The sequence below is a fragment of the Cherax quadricarinatus genome, chromosome 5, assembly GCF_038502225.1.
Source record: "Cherax quadricarinatus isolate ZL_2023a chromosome 5, ASM3850222v1, whole genome shotgun sequence".
Taxonomy (NCBI): domain Eukaryota; kingdom Metazoa; phylum Arthropoda; class Malacostraca; order Decapoda; family Parastacidae; genus Cherax; species Cherax quadricarinatus.
Window position 1 is genome coordinate 67,540,828 of NC_091296.1, and position 17,783 is coordinate 67,558,610.

The 17,783-nt window shown below is 38.7% G+C and overlaps 1 protein-coding gene and 1 long non-coding RNA gene across 3 annotated transcripts in view; one reads left to right on the forward strand and one right to left on the reverse strand.

The window, feature by feature from the left end:
- Nucleotides 1-17,783, forward strand: part of LOC128684714 (zinc finger protein 771) — a 274,487-nt gene that overhangs the window by 252,515 nt on the left and 4,189 nt on the right. The window lies entirely within an intron of this gene.
- Nucleotides 1-17,783, reverse strand: part of LOC128685014 (uncharacterized) — a 323,567-nt gene that overhangs the window by 37,391 nt on the left and 268,393 nt on the right. The window contains exons 4-5 of one of the 2 annotated variants that reach the window (XR_008406462.2): nt 11,692-11,997; nt 1,249-3,918 (exon numbers count right to left, since the gene is read on the reverse strand). This is a non-coding gene — a long non-coding RNA (uncharacterized lncRNA). Of the gene's footprint in view, nt 1-1,248; nt 3,919-11,691; nt 11,998-17,783 lie in introns of those variants that run through there. The other variant, XR_011394456.1, reaches the window with a different exon arrangement.

Here is a 17,783-nt window from a genome sequence, read left to right on the forward strand (position 1 = left end):
TCTTGCAAAAAAAAAGTGTCCAGAGAGCTCTGTTTCTGGCATCTCTTTAAAACTTCCCTAAAATGGGCCAAGACTCTGTCACTTACGAATTTTGTAGCTGCAATTTTGTCCGAACTGGCAGCCTCACCATGCCTTATCACACTGTGTACGCCACTACGCTTCTTAAATCTCTCAAACCAACCTTTGCTGGCCTTAAATTCACAATATCAGTACTCGTTGCAGGCAATTTCTTTACCAGATCATCATGCAACTGCCTAGCCTTTTCACAAGACTATCTCCTGCTAATTGTTTCTCATTTATCCACACCAATAATAACTTCTCAACTTCTTCGAGTACTGTTGATCTCGTTTTTGTCAGCATATTTACCCCCTTTGCAACAACAGCTTCCTTGATTTCCTTTTTCTTGGCCACGATGGAAGATATGGTTGTATGGGCTTTGTTATACATCCTTGCCAGTTCAGCCACATGTATGCCACTTTCATATTGTTCAATGATGTTTTTCTTAAATTCAATTGTATTTCTCACCTTCTTTACCAAAGGAGCTTTCTTTGGAGCCATGGTAGCTTATTTAGCACTTGCAAGCACTAAAATGAATGGAATATTATGAAATATTTCGTATGAACACGTGAGGGGACTGTCGCTCACTGGCAAACAATGGCACACTGGCTGGGAAGGGAGGCCGAGGTGGCTCAGAGCCGTGAGTACACATCCAGGACGAACGATGATTAGCGAGTCAACTGACCATTTGCGAGCCAATGTTTGGACTAAAATAACGCGACGATTTACGAAAAGGACGACTATCGAGCCTGACTATTATCGAGGGACCACTGTAAGTGTAAAAGAAAACGTGGTTTAGAAACTCCGTGTGATCAATTGTGCAAGAAACTGAATGTAGAAAATCTATTTGCTTCTTATCTTTAAAGATTAACAGTTCCATTTTATTTATTAAAATGTAAGGTTCTTTTTTAATTTTATGTTTTCCTTGAAAAGCTTTTATAATGTTGAGATTTTGACAATTATTTTAGTTATGATCATGAAATGTACAAAAGCTAGTCAGTGTAGCTGCGTATAACTAATTAGTGCATCAAAGTGATGGTGATGTACAGTATGTGTAATGTATGTATATTATGCAATTGTATGCTTTATTAGGCTAGCTCCTCAAGGGAGGTTCCTTGATGCTGGTGAGGGGCTCTTGATCTAGGGGATTGGATCTGTGCTCCAGTTCCCTGAATTGAGCCTGAATACCTTCCATCTCCACCCCCCCCCCCCACATGTGCTGTATAATCCTATGGGTTTAGCGCTCCCCCATAATTATAATATTAAGCTAGAGGATTTTCACCTGTAACAGATATGTTGTTTTAGAGTAAATTAAAGTATGTACACTATATGAAATAAATTACCAACTCAATGCTTGTTTCAATTTTACATACTAAGGGTTGCAAAAATAGTTACACGAAATGTTCAGAGCAAAAAAAATTGTGTTACATTATATAATACACTGCTAATTATTAGGGTTCAGCCATGTGCAGGAGCAATCCTAATGTGTGTATACATGGTACATTTAGAAGCCCCTCATAGGTTGTCAGTGAAGGTGGCTTTTTTTTTAATATACAATAACATCAGAATGTGTAAACATAGTGGAGTTCATAACATGCCTTCTTCTAAAATGGTAAAAAATACTTTTTCTAAAGATGAATACACCAAAAATGCAAAATTTGATATAATACTTACGGAATTACACAGACGCAAAGTTAAGGCCAGGAGTGCTTTATGCAACAGCAAGTTTGCTCAATTTGAGGCATATTTTGAAACAATGCTAGTGCTCAACCCGACCCCATTCCTGGTTGGTTTGCTAGCATGTCTTCTGAACTACTGAGATAAGAAACTGCCCATTCAATCATCAAAACTACCATATAAGGCACACTATTTTTGGACAAATTCCAGTTTAAAAACAAGAGTCTAAACTAAACACTGTAGGCATATCAGCCACTAGAGCAACTCTGTTAATCATGTCCCCAGGCCTTTCATATATAATACTATTCCTCCATTTTCAATTCATCATCAAAAAATAACCAAGAATGCTTAGTCATAGTATAGAACATCGAAATCATTGCAGCAGACCTAGCAAAAACCCATAAAACATACTAAAGGGGAAGGGAGGCACATACCCTTCTCCAAGCAAATGAACCAAAATCAACCATTTCTGGTACGAAACTGACCAAAGTCTTTTCCGTTTCACTAGTATGTCTGGTTTACCTACTGGTACCACAAAATAGCCCATAAAACCATGAAAACTACTATAGAAAATGCCCTGAGGTTGCTATTTTAACCCAAACACAAGGTCAGAGGTTAGGTATTCCTATCATGCACTGTTAGGGGGAAGACACCCACTGCACAGATGCATTCTCTCATGCCTAAGCCAAAACTCAGCTGCTGCTATGAATTATGCATAGACCAACATAAGCAACACTGATTCTACTTATGGAGATCTATTTAACTAACAGTGACAGGGTTAGCATCAAATCAGAATAATATACTGTAAATATTTTTGTCTTGTCATTTCCTAGTAGCTTTTATATAAAAGACATGATAGGTTTTGTAAATGAGCTGACAATAAAGATTGATGAGTTTTTGAGTTCTGTGTGATGAGTGGAACAGTCGAGACCTGAATAAGACTATTTCATGTAAATTCTAGATGACCAAAATGATTTATGAGACACAACAAAGTAACTTTTCTACACGATGAAGATTTACTTTTGTGAAAGACAAAAGTTGTTCCATTACATGAAATGATACAGCAATGGTAAACAGAAGACAAGCAGCAGACCAAAATACAGTGGACCCCCAACTTACGATATTAATTTGTTCCAGAAGGCTGTTCAGGTGCCATTACCGAACGAATTTGCTCCCATAAGGAATACTGTAAATTAGATTAGTCCGTTTCAGACCCCCAAAAATACACTTAAAAAAGCACTTACAAAAATACACTTACATAATTGTTCGAGTTGGGAGCTGATCGTAAGTCGGGGGTTCACTGTACTTAAATCTAAGGATACAGTAATGTTCAATAAACAGGCTTTCTAAATTTGGGAGGATATATAAAAGAAGGAAATTATGAGTGAACATAGGAAAGAGCAAGGTAATGAGAGTAAGGAAAATTTTAGGTAATGATGGATTAGAGGGAAGAAGTATAGAGGAAGTAACTGTGTTTAGATATTTGGGAATGGTTGTATTGGCGTAAGGGTTAATGAAAGATGAGTTGAACCATATAATTAATGAGGGGAAAAAAAGGGAGTTGATGCACTGAGACATCTGTGGCAATAAGGAACCTTATCTACGAAGAGAAAAAATGGGAATGTACCAGAGTACAGTCTCTCCTCACTTAATGACAGAGTTCTGTTCCTAAGACCACATTGGTCAATGAATTCGTCGCTAAGTGAGGAGCATACTATAATGTTAGTGGGCTTGTGTCAACCATCTCTGATATTGTTTTAATGTCACCTCTGTGCCATTTATAACATTTTTAGTATATTTTTAAATGTTTATACAGTAGTGTATTGTATACAGCCTCTCCTCACTTAGCAATGTGCTCGTTTATCGGTGACTCAGACTTACATACCTAAATAATGTGTATTAGAGCTGATTTCCTCTGTTCTGTTTATTACAATATACAATTCACTACTGTATAAACATTTAAATATATGTATACTAAAAATGTTATAAATGGTGCAAAGGTGACATTAAAACAATACCAAAGATGGATGACACAAACCCATTACCATTGTGGTAGTCTACAAGCCTCCGGATGCAACGTCCCAGCAATTCCAGGAACAGCTGTCAAAAATTGACCACTGTCTGGAAAATCTGCCAGCTCCTGCCCCCAACATCTTGCTTCTGGGGGATTTCAACTTGAGGCACCTAAAATGGAGGAATATAGCAAATAATGTTGTTGCAGTGATAACACCAGGAGGCAGCTCTGACAAGAACTCACACACACACACGAGCTTTTAAATCTCTGCACAAAATTCAACTTAAACCAGCAAATAATAGAGCCTACTAGACTGGAGAATACACTAGACCTCATTTTCACTAACAATGATGATCTGATACAAAATGTCACCATATCAAAAACAATATACAGTAGACCCCCGGCATACGATGGCATCGGCATACGTTAAATCCGGCATACGATACATTTTGCCTCGCCTCACGTTAAAAAACTCACCTCACACGATTTGTCCGAGACGCGTACCATGTGTGGCCTCAGCGCCAGTGTTCACAAGCCAGCCAGTGCGGTTGCATCTACGCATACATTCGGTACATTTCACATTATCCCAGTGTTTTTAGTGCTTGTAACTACAAAAAAAGCCACCATGGACCCCAAGAAAGCTTCTAGTGCCATCCCTGTGGTAAAAAGGGTGAGAATTAGTATGGAATTGAAAAAGAGATTAAGGAAATGTGTGCAAAGTGGCTTGAGGTGCAAACCTTTATGGATGAAAATCACCCTCACACAGCTATTGCAAGCCGTGCTGGTGACTATTACAATGACAATGTTGTGAACCACTTTAGACAAATCATAAAGGAACGAGAGGTACAGGCCTCTGTGGACAGATATGTTGTGCGACAGAAGTCAGCTGACTCTCAAGCTGGTCCTAGTGGCATTAAAAGAAGAAGGGAAGTAACCCCGGAAAAGGACTTGATACCTCAAGTCCTAATGGAAGGGGATTCCTCTTCTAAACAATAAGTTCAACATTCTCCTCTCCTCCCATTCCATCAATCATCACCAGATTTTCATTAAAGGTAAGTGTCATGTATTCAATTGTTAGTAGAGTACTACTTACTGTGCATGCCTTCTTCAGTTTGTGTGCATTAAACTTAATATTTCATGCAGTAAAACTTTTTTTTTTCATACTTTTGGGTGTCTTGCACGGATTAATTTGATTTCCATTATTTCTTATGGGGAAAATTAATTCGCCTTATGATAATTTCGGCATACAATGAGCTCTCAGGAACGGATTAATATGGTATGCTGGGGGTCCACTGTACTCAGATCACAACATAATCAAGGTTCAGACATGTATGTGCAGAGCCCCAGACCGACAAAATGAGATTAGTCACGAGGGAGCCTTCACCAAATTCAACTTCAATAGGAAGAACATAAAGTGGGACCAAGTAAATCAAGTCCTAAATGATATAAGCTGGGAAGATAGACTAAGCAACACAGACCCCAACTTATGCCTAGAACAGATTAACTCGGTGGCACTCGATGTATGCTCAAGGCTTATTCCTTCAAGAAAAAGGAGGAGTAGATGTAAAATAGAAAGAGACAAGTGCTCCCTTTACAGGCGATGGAAAAGAATAACAGCAGCTAAAAGAGGCCAATATATCTGAAATGCATAGGGAGTCACTGGTCAGAGAAATAGCAAACAGCGAACTTAAGCTAAAGGAATCTTATAGGAGTCAGGAATCGCGGGAAAAACTAAAAACCATAAATGAAATAGTAAGAAACCAAAAGTAGTATCTCTTTTCTTATGCCAAATCAAAGTCGAGAACAACATCCAATATTGGGCCCCTACTTAACCCTTTCAGGGTCCAAGGCCAAAATCTGAAGTGGTGCTCCAGTGTCCAAGAAATTTTGAAAAAAAAAAAAAAAAATTCTTACAGAATTAAAGAGTTATATTTTTGTGAAGGTAATAAGACAAAAAAAAAAATTCTGATCAGTACTTACCGAGATACAGTGCCGAGAAGTTTATCCAAAATGACCGGGTGGCGGCAACATCGACGATTTCCACATACACGCATTACTTTATTTAACGTTCTTTGTAGTTTTTTCTTTTCTTTTCTAATTGTTTTCTTTTCCTATTAACATTTGGGGCCTGAGAGACCAATACTGTATTTTTTTTTTTTTTTCTCAACAAGTCGGCCTTCTCCCACCGAGGCAGGGTGACCCAAAAAAGAAAGAAAATCCCCAAAAAGAAAATACTTTCATCATCATTCAACACTTTCACCACACTCACACATTATCACTGTTTTTGCAGAGGTGCTCAGAATACAACAGTTTAGAAGCATACACATATAAAGATACACAACATTTCTCTCCAAACTGCCAATATCCCAAACCCCTCCTTTAAAGTGCAGGCATTGTACTTCCCATTTCCAGGACTCAAGTCCGATTATATGAAAATAACCGGTTTCCCTGAATCCCTTCACTAAATATTACCCTGCTCACACTCCAACAGATTGTCAGGTCCCAAATACCATTTGTCTCCATTCACTCCTATCTAACACGCTCATGCACGCTTGCTGGAAGTCCAAGCCCCTTGCCCACAAAACCTCCTTTACCCCCTCTCTCCAACCCTTTCGAGGACGACCCCTACCCCGCCTTCCTTCCCCTATAGATTTATATGCTTTCCATGTCATTCTACTTTGATCCATTCTCTCTAAATGACCAAACCACCTCAACAACCCCTCTTCTGCCCTCTGACTAATACTTTTATTAACTCCACACCTTTTCCTAATTTCCACACTCCGAACTTTCTGCATAATATTTACACCACACATTGCCCTCAAACAGGACATCTCCACTGCCTCCAACCATCTCCTCGCTGCTGCATTTACCACCCAAGCTTCGCACTCATATAAGAGTGTTGGTACTACTATACTTTCATACATTCCCTTCTTTTCCTCTATAGATAACGTTTTTTGACTCCACATATACCTCAACGCACCACTCACCTTTTTTCCCTCATCAATTCTATGATTAACCTCATCCTTCATAAATCCATCCGCCTACATGTCAACTCCCAAGTATCTGAAAACATTCACTTCTTCCATACTCCTCCTCCCCAATTTGATATCCAATTTTTCTTTATCTAAATCATTTGATACCCTCATCACCTTACTCTTTTCTATGTTCACTTTCAACTTTCTACCTTTACACACATTCCCAAACTCATCCACTAACCTTTGCAATTTTTCTTTAGAATCTCCCATAAGCACAGTATCATCAGCAAAAAGTAACTGTGTCAATTCCCATTTTGAATTTGATTCCCCAAAATTTAATCCCACCCCTCTCCCGAACACCCTAGCATTTACTTCCTTTACAACCCCATCTATAAATATATTAAACAACCATGGTGACATTACACATCCCTGTCTAAGACCTACTTTTACCGGGAAGTAGTCTCCCTCTCTTCTACACACCCTAACCTGAGCCTCACTATCCTCATAAAAACTCTTTACAGCATTTAATAACTTACCACCTATTCCATATACTTGCAACATCTGCCACATTGCTCCTTTATCCACTCTATCATATGCCTTTTCTAAATCCATAAATGCAATAAAAACTCCCCTACCTTTATCTAAATACTGTTCACATATATGCTTCAATGTAAACACTTGATCTACACATCCCCTACCCACTCTGAAACCTCCTTGCTCATCCGCAATCCTACATTCTGTCTTACCTCTAATTCTTTCAATTATAACCCTACCGTACACTTTTCCTGGTATACTCAGTAAGCTTATTCCTCTATAATTTTTACAGTCTCTTTTGTCCCCTTTCCCTTTATATAAAGGGACTATACATGCTCTCCGCCAATCCCTAGGTACCTTCCCCTCTTTCATACATTTATTAAACAAAAGTACCAACCACTCCAACACTATATCCCCCCCTGCTTTTAACATTTCTGTCATGATCCCATCAGTTCCAGCTGCTTTACCCCCTTTCATTTTACGTAATGCCTCACGTACCTCCCCCACACTTACATTCTGCTCTTCTTCACTCCTAAAAGATGGTATACCTCCCTGACCAGTGCATGAAATTACTGCTTCTGTTTCTTCCTTAACATTTAAAAGTTCCTCAAAATATTCTCGCCATCTACCCAATACCTCCATCTCCCCATCTACTAACTCCCCTACTCTGTTTTTAACTGACAAATCCATATTTTCCCTAGGCTTTCTTAACTTGTTTAATTCACTCCAAAATTTTTTCTTATTTTCATTAAAATTTCTTGACAGTGCCTCTCCCACTCTATCATCTGCTCTCCTTTTGCACTCACTCACCACTCTCTTTACCTTTCTTTTACTCTCCATATACTCTGCTCTTCTTATAACACTTCTGCTTTGTAAAAACCTCTCATAAGCTACCTTTTTCTCTTTTATCACACCCTTTACTTCATCATTCCACCAATCACTCCTCTTTCCTCCTGCCCCCACCCTCCTATAACCACAAACTTCTGCCCCACATTCTAATACTGCATTTTTAAAACTATTCCAACCCTCTTCAACCCCCCCACTACTCATCTTTGCACTAGCCCACCTTTCTGCCAATAGTCGCTTATATCTCACCCGAACTTCCTCCTCCCTTAGTTTATACACTTTCACCTCCCTCTTACTTGTTGTTGCCACCTTCCTCTTTTCCCATCTACCTCTTACTCTAACTGTAGCTACAACTAAATAATGATCCGATATATCAGTTGCCCCTCTATAAACATGTACATCCTGGAGCCTACCCATCAACCTTTTATCCACCAATACATAATCTAATAAACTACTTTCATTACGTGCTACATCATACCTTGTATATTTATTTATCCTCTTTTTCATAAAATATGTATTACTTATTACCAAATTTCTTTCTACACATAGCTCAATTAAAGGCTCCCCATTTACATTTACCCCTGGCACCCCAAATTTACCTACTACTCCCTCCATAACATTTTTACCCACTTTAGCATTGAAATCCCCAACCACCATTACTCTCACACTTGATTCAAAACTCCCCACGCATTCACTCAACATTTCCCAAAATCTCTCTCTCTCCTCTACACTTCTCTCTTCTCCAGGTGCATACACGCTTATTATAACCCACTTTTCACATCCAATCTTTATTTTACTCCACATAATCCTTGAATTAATACATTTATAGTCCCTCTTTTCCTGCCATAGCTTATCCTTCAACATTATTGCTACTCCTTCTTTAGCTCTAACTCTATTTGAAACCCCTGACCTAATCCCATTTATTCCTCTCCACTGAAACTCTCCCACCCCCTTCAGCTTTGTTTCACTTAAAGCCAGGACATCCAGCTTCTTCTCATTCATAACATCCACAATCATCTCTTTCTTATCATCTGCACAACATCCACGCACATTCAGACTTCCCACTTTGACAATTTTCTTCTTCTTATTCTTTTTAGTAATCTTTACAGGAAAAGGGGTTACTAGCCCATTGTTCCCGGCATTTTAGTTGACTTTTACAACACGCATGGCTTACGGAGGAAAGATTCTTATTCCACTTCCCCATGGATATAAAAGGAAAATTAATAAGACCAAGAACTATTAAGATAAAATCAAAGAAAACTCAGATGAGTGTGTATAAATAAATGTGTACATGTATGTGTAGTGTGACCTAAGTGTAAGTAGAAGTAGCAAGACATGCCTGTAATCTTGCATATTTATGAGACAGACAAAAGACATCAGCAATCCTACCATCATGTAAAACAATCACAGGCTTTCATTTTACACTCACTTGGCATACTTGTACACATAAATTCTAGCACCTTCAAATCGAGTGGGAGAAAGCTGGTAGGCCTACATGTGAGAGAATGGGCCTGTGTGGTCAGTGTGCGCTGTATAAAAAAAAATCGGGGCACCTGCATTGCATTGTGGGAGTAATTCAATGCGCCTTTGTCACCAAGCCATGCAGTAAGGAATACCTCACTCTCTGGCGAATTGGGACTCTTCCCTTCTCAAATGATAGTTCTAACACAGACTGATGTGTCATTGAAGATGAATCTAATGGTTTTGAGGGGTTTGTGACAGAAAGTAATAAACAGGATACCAGAAATAGTGATGAAAACCCACAGCATTATCAACCTTCCACTAAAAAAAGTCAGAGTGACTTATTTGCATGTGGGTGGTGGGGAAGACAGTGTGGGTGGTGGGGAAGGAAGTTTGAGTTTGTGCAAACACAGCCACACATGTGTAGATTACCTAGAATAACCCAGAAAAGTCAAAGTGACTTATTTGCATGTGGGTAGTGGGGAAGGCAGTGTGGGTTTGTGTAAACACAGCCACACATGTGTAGATTACCTAGGATAACCGAAAAATGTCAGACGAAGTGACTTATTTGTGTGTGGGTGGTGGGGAAGGCAGTGTGGGTTTGTGTAAACATAGCAACATATGTGTAGATTACCTAGGATAATCCAAAAAAGTCAGACAAGTGACTTATTTGCGTGTGGGTGGTGAGAAAGACAGCATAGTTGGTGGGGAGGGCAGTATGGTTAGTGGGGAAGGGAACGTGGGTTTGTGTAAACAACATGGCTGGCTGGCAGGCTGATTGGCTGTCTATCTGTCTGTAGCTAAATCTGTCTCTATCTCTGTCTCTGTCTCGTAGGTACACATAAATACAATTATACATAGCGTAAATTACCTAGAATAACCCAAAAAATCCAGACAAAGTGCTATTATGTGCTTGTAGATATAATGCATAGTAAGGCATGACTGGCAAGTAATACATATTTACACTTGCTCAGGAATCAGACTGCGTCGTGTGTAATACCTGTTGGTTCACGAGTGGCACTCTCTGAGAAGAGAGAGAGACAAGCAGAGAGACAGAGAGAGAAGCAGACAGAGAGACAGACAGACAGATAAGCAGAGACAGAGATAAACAGAGAGCTAGACAGATAGACAGACATGTTTATGTGTAACTGTGAAAACAAAGTCAAGACTCATCAAATGTCACCCTGCTGTACTGTGTCAACAGTGTGGGATGACACTTGTCTTACACTATGCTTCAAGGAAGCATCATTATTATTATTATTATTATTATTATTATTATATACTCCCGCATATCCAAAACATTGCTGGGACCTATGAATACTATGTATACATTTCTAGACAATAGTATGTGACTAAGTCCATTGCACGCTATGCAAAAACTCAATGCACATAAAAGGCCCTAAAATCTGGAATTCATTACCTGTAAATATAAAAGAAACACTACCTGTTTATAAATTCAAGTCTCTTCTCAAAGATCACTTACTCACCCAAAACCAAATAAATACTGAATAACTGAACCTTATAAATTGTATATCTTAGATGCTTCTCACAATTATATCACATAAATGTTAAACCTAGGACCCAATCTAACTTTGTTATTTTTTAAATACACTACCTAACAGAATACTCCATTCTACTGAATGTACAGCAATGCATGCAACCATATGACCTGTCTTTGTAATACTCATTTGTGCTTTATTGTTATCTGTTTACAATAATTTTTATCACTGATTACATCATTGCTTAGTTAATTTTAAGCCTGCCAGTAATGCTATGCATACAAGTGGCTTTGGCATGCTGCTCTTACCTGTATTTTTTGTACTTCTGTATGTATGTTCAAATTATTAAATAAATAAGGTACAGTGGAACCCCAAGTTTCGGCCGTAATCTGTTCCAGGAGCTAAGCCTAAACTCTATAAACGATTGAAAGATGAAGCAATATTTCCCATAAGAAATAATGTATAAATAAAATTAATCCAATTCCAGACCCACAAAAATATTCACAAAAAATAAATTTTTTAAAGAATAACTATAGTTTTACATACACACAACACAGATAAATACATATACTAGTATACAATAGATAAATAAAAATTTAAATAAACATTTTAAATGACATTTACTTACCTTTATTGAAGAGACTTGCTGGCATCTAGAAGATGCCAGCACAGAACAAAAGAGTTAGGTCCTCTTTGGCATTTTCTTCCAAAACAGGCCTGTTTCATCACAGCTAAACACTTGTTGGGGTTTGAATTTTTCAGTCTACGTACCCCTTAAATTCATGCACAAATTTTTCAGCTGCCTGGCTGGCTGGTTGCTTGGCTGACTGGCTGGTTGCTTGGCTGACTGGCTGCCTGCCAGATAGATGAGCTAAGATTACTTGCAAGTGTAGGTAATATAGATATTATTGGTATAACAGAGACCTGGTTCAACCTGAAAGATAGAGAAATGCCTTCTGAATGCAACATACAGGGTTATAAACTATCCCACACTGATAGGGCCAACAGGAAGGGTGGTGGTGTATGTCAGAAAAATTTAAATTGTTGTCTTAAATATGATATAAGATTAGAAACATCGAACACAGAATCTGTTTGGCTACAGTTTCTTGAGGGACATGACAAATTAATTTTGGGTGTGATTTATCGGCCCCCAAACCTAGATAGGGAGTGCAGTAAGCTGTTATGGGACGAAATTCATAAGGCATCTAGATATGAAAATGCTGTGATAATGGGAGATTTTAACTTTAGACAAATTGATTGGAACAATATGACAGGAAACTTGAGTCTATTGACTTTCTTGATACGGTTCAGGATTGCTTTTTAGAACAGGTTGTGACAGAACCAACTAGAGGAAACAGTGTACTTGACTTGGTTCTTGCCAACAAAGAGTCACTAATTAATAATATTGAGGTTAATGATGAGCTTGGGGAAAGTGATCACAAATCACTTAGTTTCAATATATCATGGAATTACACAGATAACTGCAATCAAATCTCTGTCCCAGATTTTCGCTTGGCCGACTTCATGGGACTGAAAAATTACCTGGGTGGGCTAAATTGGGATGTCCTGACTATGGGTCAGGTAGGGTTGCCAATATGACGTTTTTCAGACAACTTTTGTTCCGAGTAGAGAAATTAGATCTAACAAAAATGATCCCAAATGGACGAACAATAGATTGAAGCATCTCATTGGTCAAAAGAGAGGCATATATAGACATATCAAAAGAGGGGATGGGCAGTTAACCCCTTGATTGTTGCAACCCCAATCCTGAGGTGTCTCCTGGTGTCACAAAATTTAAAAAAAAAAAAAAAATTATTTTTTCTTATGAAATGATAGATAATCTTTTCCCGATTGTAATGACACCAAAAAAAACGAAAAAACTAACGGAATTACACTCTCACGAAGTTAGTGACCTCGGCGATATTTAAAAACCGGCGATTTTGCCTACTTTGAGCTCTATTTTCAACTAATTCCAGTGTTCCAGTCGACCAAACTCATAGCTATTTCTTTAGAACTCCGTTTTTTCTATCGATTAAGTACAAGAAACTGCCCATTTACCAATTTCAACTACCCAATAACGTGGTCAGAAATTTGCAATTTGGCCAATTTCACGAAAATTAAAAAAATATGACGATTTCAAAATAAGGTCCAGAATGAACAATGCAGACATTTCTGGCTCTAAAATAACATTTTCTTTGTTCATCAGTCACGTCTCCAGGCCCCTCTGATATTACTCTTGCTTTCTATTTTGAATTTTTATTAAAAAAAAAATAGAACATTTACTGTTATGCAGACTACTGCAATACTGTAATAATTGTACAAATAATGTCAACCCATTCATGACTGCATATTAGAATGACTAGTTGGACATTTATTGGACAATGACATCATTTGTTTACTTTTGAACATCGGCAAAAATCAAACATTTCCCCTATTTTGAGCTCCATTTCCAGGTTCTTTTTATAGTAAAACCAATCAAAATCACCTCTATTTCTATAATATGTTTTCCATTCTATCGAATGAGACCACGAAAACGAGAATACAACAATAAATACTATACGAAAATAGACCACAAAGTCGGCATTTTAATTAAAAAAAAAGGTTAGGTTTTTTTTTCTCATTATGCACTGCGTGCTCCAGGATGTTTTTTATATGGTGCACACTGACCACACAGACCCATTCTCTCATATGTTGGCCTACCAGCTTTCTCCTGCTTGATTTGAAGCCACTAGAATTTATGAGTATATATACGCCAAACACGGTACCTCGTAAGACGTATATATACGACCAAAACAGTCAAAGGGTTAAGAAAACAATATATTCAATTAAAGAGAGAAATAAAGAGAGGAATAAGAAAAGCAAAAAGGGATTATGAGGCTAAGGTCGCAAGGGATTCAAAGACTAACCCAGGTATACAGGTATACAGAAGTAAGATTAGTGATAAGATTGGCCCACTTAAGAGTAACTCTGGTCAGATCACTGACAGTGATAAGAATATGTGTGAAATTCTCAATACCTACTTCCTCTCAGTTTTCACCCAGGAAAATACTAGCGATATTCCTGAAATAAGAGATTATGTAGAACAGGATGATAATAAACTATGCACGATTGTGGTAACTAGTGTCATGGTCCTCAGACAAATAGAGAAACTAAAACCTAACAAATCCCCAGGTCCTGATGAACTGTTTGCAAGGGTGTTAAAGGAATGTAAAAAGGAACTTAGCATACTTTTGACTAATCTTTTTAACATATCACTACAAACTGGCATAGTGCCTGATAAGTGAAAAATGGCAAATGTAATACCTATTTACAAGGCAGGTGACAGGTCCTTGACTTCAAACTATAGACCAATAAGCCTTACCTCCATAGTGGGAAAATTTATGGAATCAATAATTGCCGAAGCAATTCGTAGCCATCTTGATAGGCACAGATTGATTAATGAATCTCAACACGGTTTTACAAAGGGGCGTTTCTGTCTTACGAATTTACTAACTTTTTTCACTAAGGTGTTTGAGGAGGTAGATCATGGTAATGAATATGATACTGTGTATATGGACTTCAGTAAGGCTTTCGATAGAGTTCCACACCAGAGGCTACTGAGGAAACTTAAGGCACACGGAATAGGAGAAATTTTTTCCTGGGTAGAGGCATGGCTGACAAATAGGCAGCAGAGAGTTTGCATAAATGGGGAGAAATCAGAATGGGGGCACATCACAAGCGGTGTTCCTCAGGGGTCAGTGTTGGGCCCGTTGTTGTTCACAATTTACATAAACGACATAGATGAGGGAATAAATAACACCATAAGCAAATTTGCTGATGACACCAAAATAGGCCATCCAATTCATTCTAATGAGGACACTAGAGCACTCCAGGATGATTTGAATAGACTGATACAATGGTCGGAGAAGTGGCAGATGCAGTTTAATATTGACAAATACAAAGTTCTAAATGTTGGACAGGTAAATAACCATGCCACATATAAACTAAATACGTAATGTAGATCTTAATACTACTGATTGCAAAAAGGATTTAGGAGTTCTGGTTAGCAGTAATCTAAAACCAAGACAACAGTGCATTAGTGATTGCAATAAAGCTAACAGAATTCTTGGCTTCATATCTAGAAGTATAAATAATAGAAGTCCTCAGGTTCTTCAACTTTATATATCCTTGGTTAGGCCTCATTTAGACTATGCTGCTCAGTTCTGGTCACCATATTACAGAATGGACATAAATGCTCTGGAAAACATACGGAGGAGGATGACAAAGATGATCCCATGTATCAGAAATCTTCCCTATGAGGATAGACCGAGGGCCCTGAATCTGCACTCTCTCGAAAGGCGTAGAATTAGGGGGGATATGATCGAGGTGTATAAATGGAAAACAGGAATAAATAAAGGGGATGTAAATAGCGTGCTGAAAATTTCCATCCAAGACAGGATTTGCAGCAATGGTTTCAAGTTGGAAAAATTCAGATTCAGGAAGGATATAGGAAAGCACTGGTTTGGTAATAGAGTTGTGGATGAGTGGAACAAAATCCCGAGTACAGTTATTGAGGCTAAAACGTTGTGTAGTTTTAAAAATAGGTTAGATAAATACATGAGTGGGTGTGGGTGGGTGTGAGTTGGACCTGACTAGCTTGTGCTGCTGGGTCTGGTGCCATGCTCCTTCCTTGAGTGGAGGTGACTAGACTGGGTGGGTCATTTGGCTAATCTGGGGGGGGGGGGGGGGACATGGACATGCTCTGCATGGGTCAGGAGGACTGTTGCAGTGTTCCTTCTTTCTTATGTTCTTATGCTGGTTGCCTGGCTGGCTGGTTGCCTGGCTAGCTAGCTAGCTAGCTGGATGCCTGGCTGGCTGGTTGCCTGGCTAACTAGCTGGCTGGCTGACTGGCTGGCTGACTGGCTGGCTGGCTGGCTGGTTGCCTGGCTAACTAGCTAGCTAGCTAGCTAGCTGGCTGGCTGGCTGGCTGGCGGGCGAGTGCGCAGTGTAATGTTCACTCAAGGATAAACACTGCTAGACTGGCTCACGACACCTGGGCGGGGAGGCGTGCAAGTGCGGGCAGGCGGACAGGTCTGATACGCCGGCCGAAACTCGGGACAAAAATTGGCCAAAAAACAGGGTTCCACTGTATCTAAAAATATCAACTTCCTCCATACTCACTCCCTCCAACTGAACATTCAATCTATCAATGCCTAGACCTTGTGTTACCCTCATCACCATGCTCTTTTATAAATAAAGGGGATGTAAATAGCATGCTGAAAATATCCAGCCAAGACAGGACTTGCAGCAGTGGCTTCAAGTTGGAAAAGTTCAGATTCAGGAAGGATATAGGAAAGCACTGGTTTGGTAAGAGTTGTGGATGAGTGGAACAAACTCCCGATTACCATCATAGACGCTAAGACGTTGTGTAGTTTTAAAAATAGGTTGGATAAATACATGAGTGGGTGTGGGTGGGTGTGAGTTGGACCTGACTAGCTTGGGCTACCAGGTCTGGTGCTGTGCTCCTTCCTTAAGTGGAAGTGACCTGACTAGATGGTCATTGTTCTAGGCTGGGGGGCTGGCATGGACCTGCTTTGCATGGGTCAGTAGGCCTGTTGCAGTGTTCCTTGTTTCTTATGTTCTTATGTTTTAGTTTCCTTCTTTTATATACCCTCTCAAATTCATCCACTTACCTTTGTAACAAATTTGCCTTTAGAATCCCCTAAAAGAACTGTCATCAGCAAAGAGCAACAGGGATAACTTCCACTTTGTATCAGATCAAGCATCTTTCTATCCCACACCCCTTCTCAACACCCTGGTGTTTACTTCTTTTATAACCCCACCTATAAATATGTTAAACAACCACTGTGGCATCACAAATCCTTGTTTTAGTCCTACTTTCACTGGGAAATAATTCCCCTTCCTCCTGAATACGACCTCACTCTCTGCATAGGAACCCCTAACTTTTAATAACCCATCTTCTATTCCATACATTTTCAACACTGCCACATGGCTCCCCTATCCATCTTAAATCCATAAATGCAACAAACATCTTATCCTTATCTGGTACTACTCACTTATATGTTTCAATGTAAACACTTGGTCTACAACACATCCTCCACACTTCCTAAGTCCTCCCTGCTTCTCTGTAATCCTATTTTGTGTTTTACTACTAACTCTTTCAATAATAATTGTACCATAAACTTTACCTGGTATATTCAGTAGGCTTATCACCCTATAATTCTTACATTCCCTCTTGTCCCTTTTCTTTTATACAAAGGAACTATGTATGCTCTGTCAATCCTTTGGTCCTTCCCTTCTTTCATATAAGTGCTAAACAAACACACCAAAATTCCAATATTATATCCCCGCCTGATTTTAATATTAGTCTTAAATCCATCTATCCCAGATGCATTACCCCTTGTCAATCTACCCACTGTCTTATGCACTTTCCCCACATATACCTCAGGATCTTCATTCCTATTATTATATTTATGCTCATAAAAATTCTTAGATTGTAGGAGGCAAGAATTAGCTAACATAAATAACATGACTCATGAAACATTTTGGCTAAATGTTTATATACAAAAAAAAATCAGTGTATTTCATGCAAAGACAAAAAAAAATCAATAACCAAATAATGGTGAGAAAAGGCACAAAAAGTACAATAAATATATTGTTTCTTGGATTTACTGAAAGGAGGAAATTTCAACTAATTTCTGTTTCCCAAAATTTGAAGTT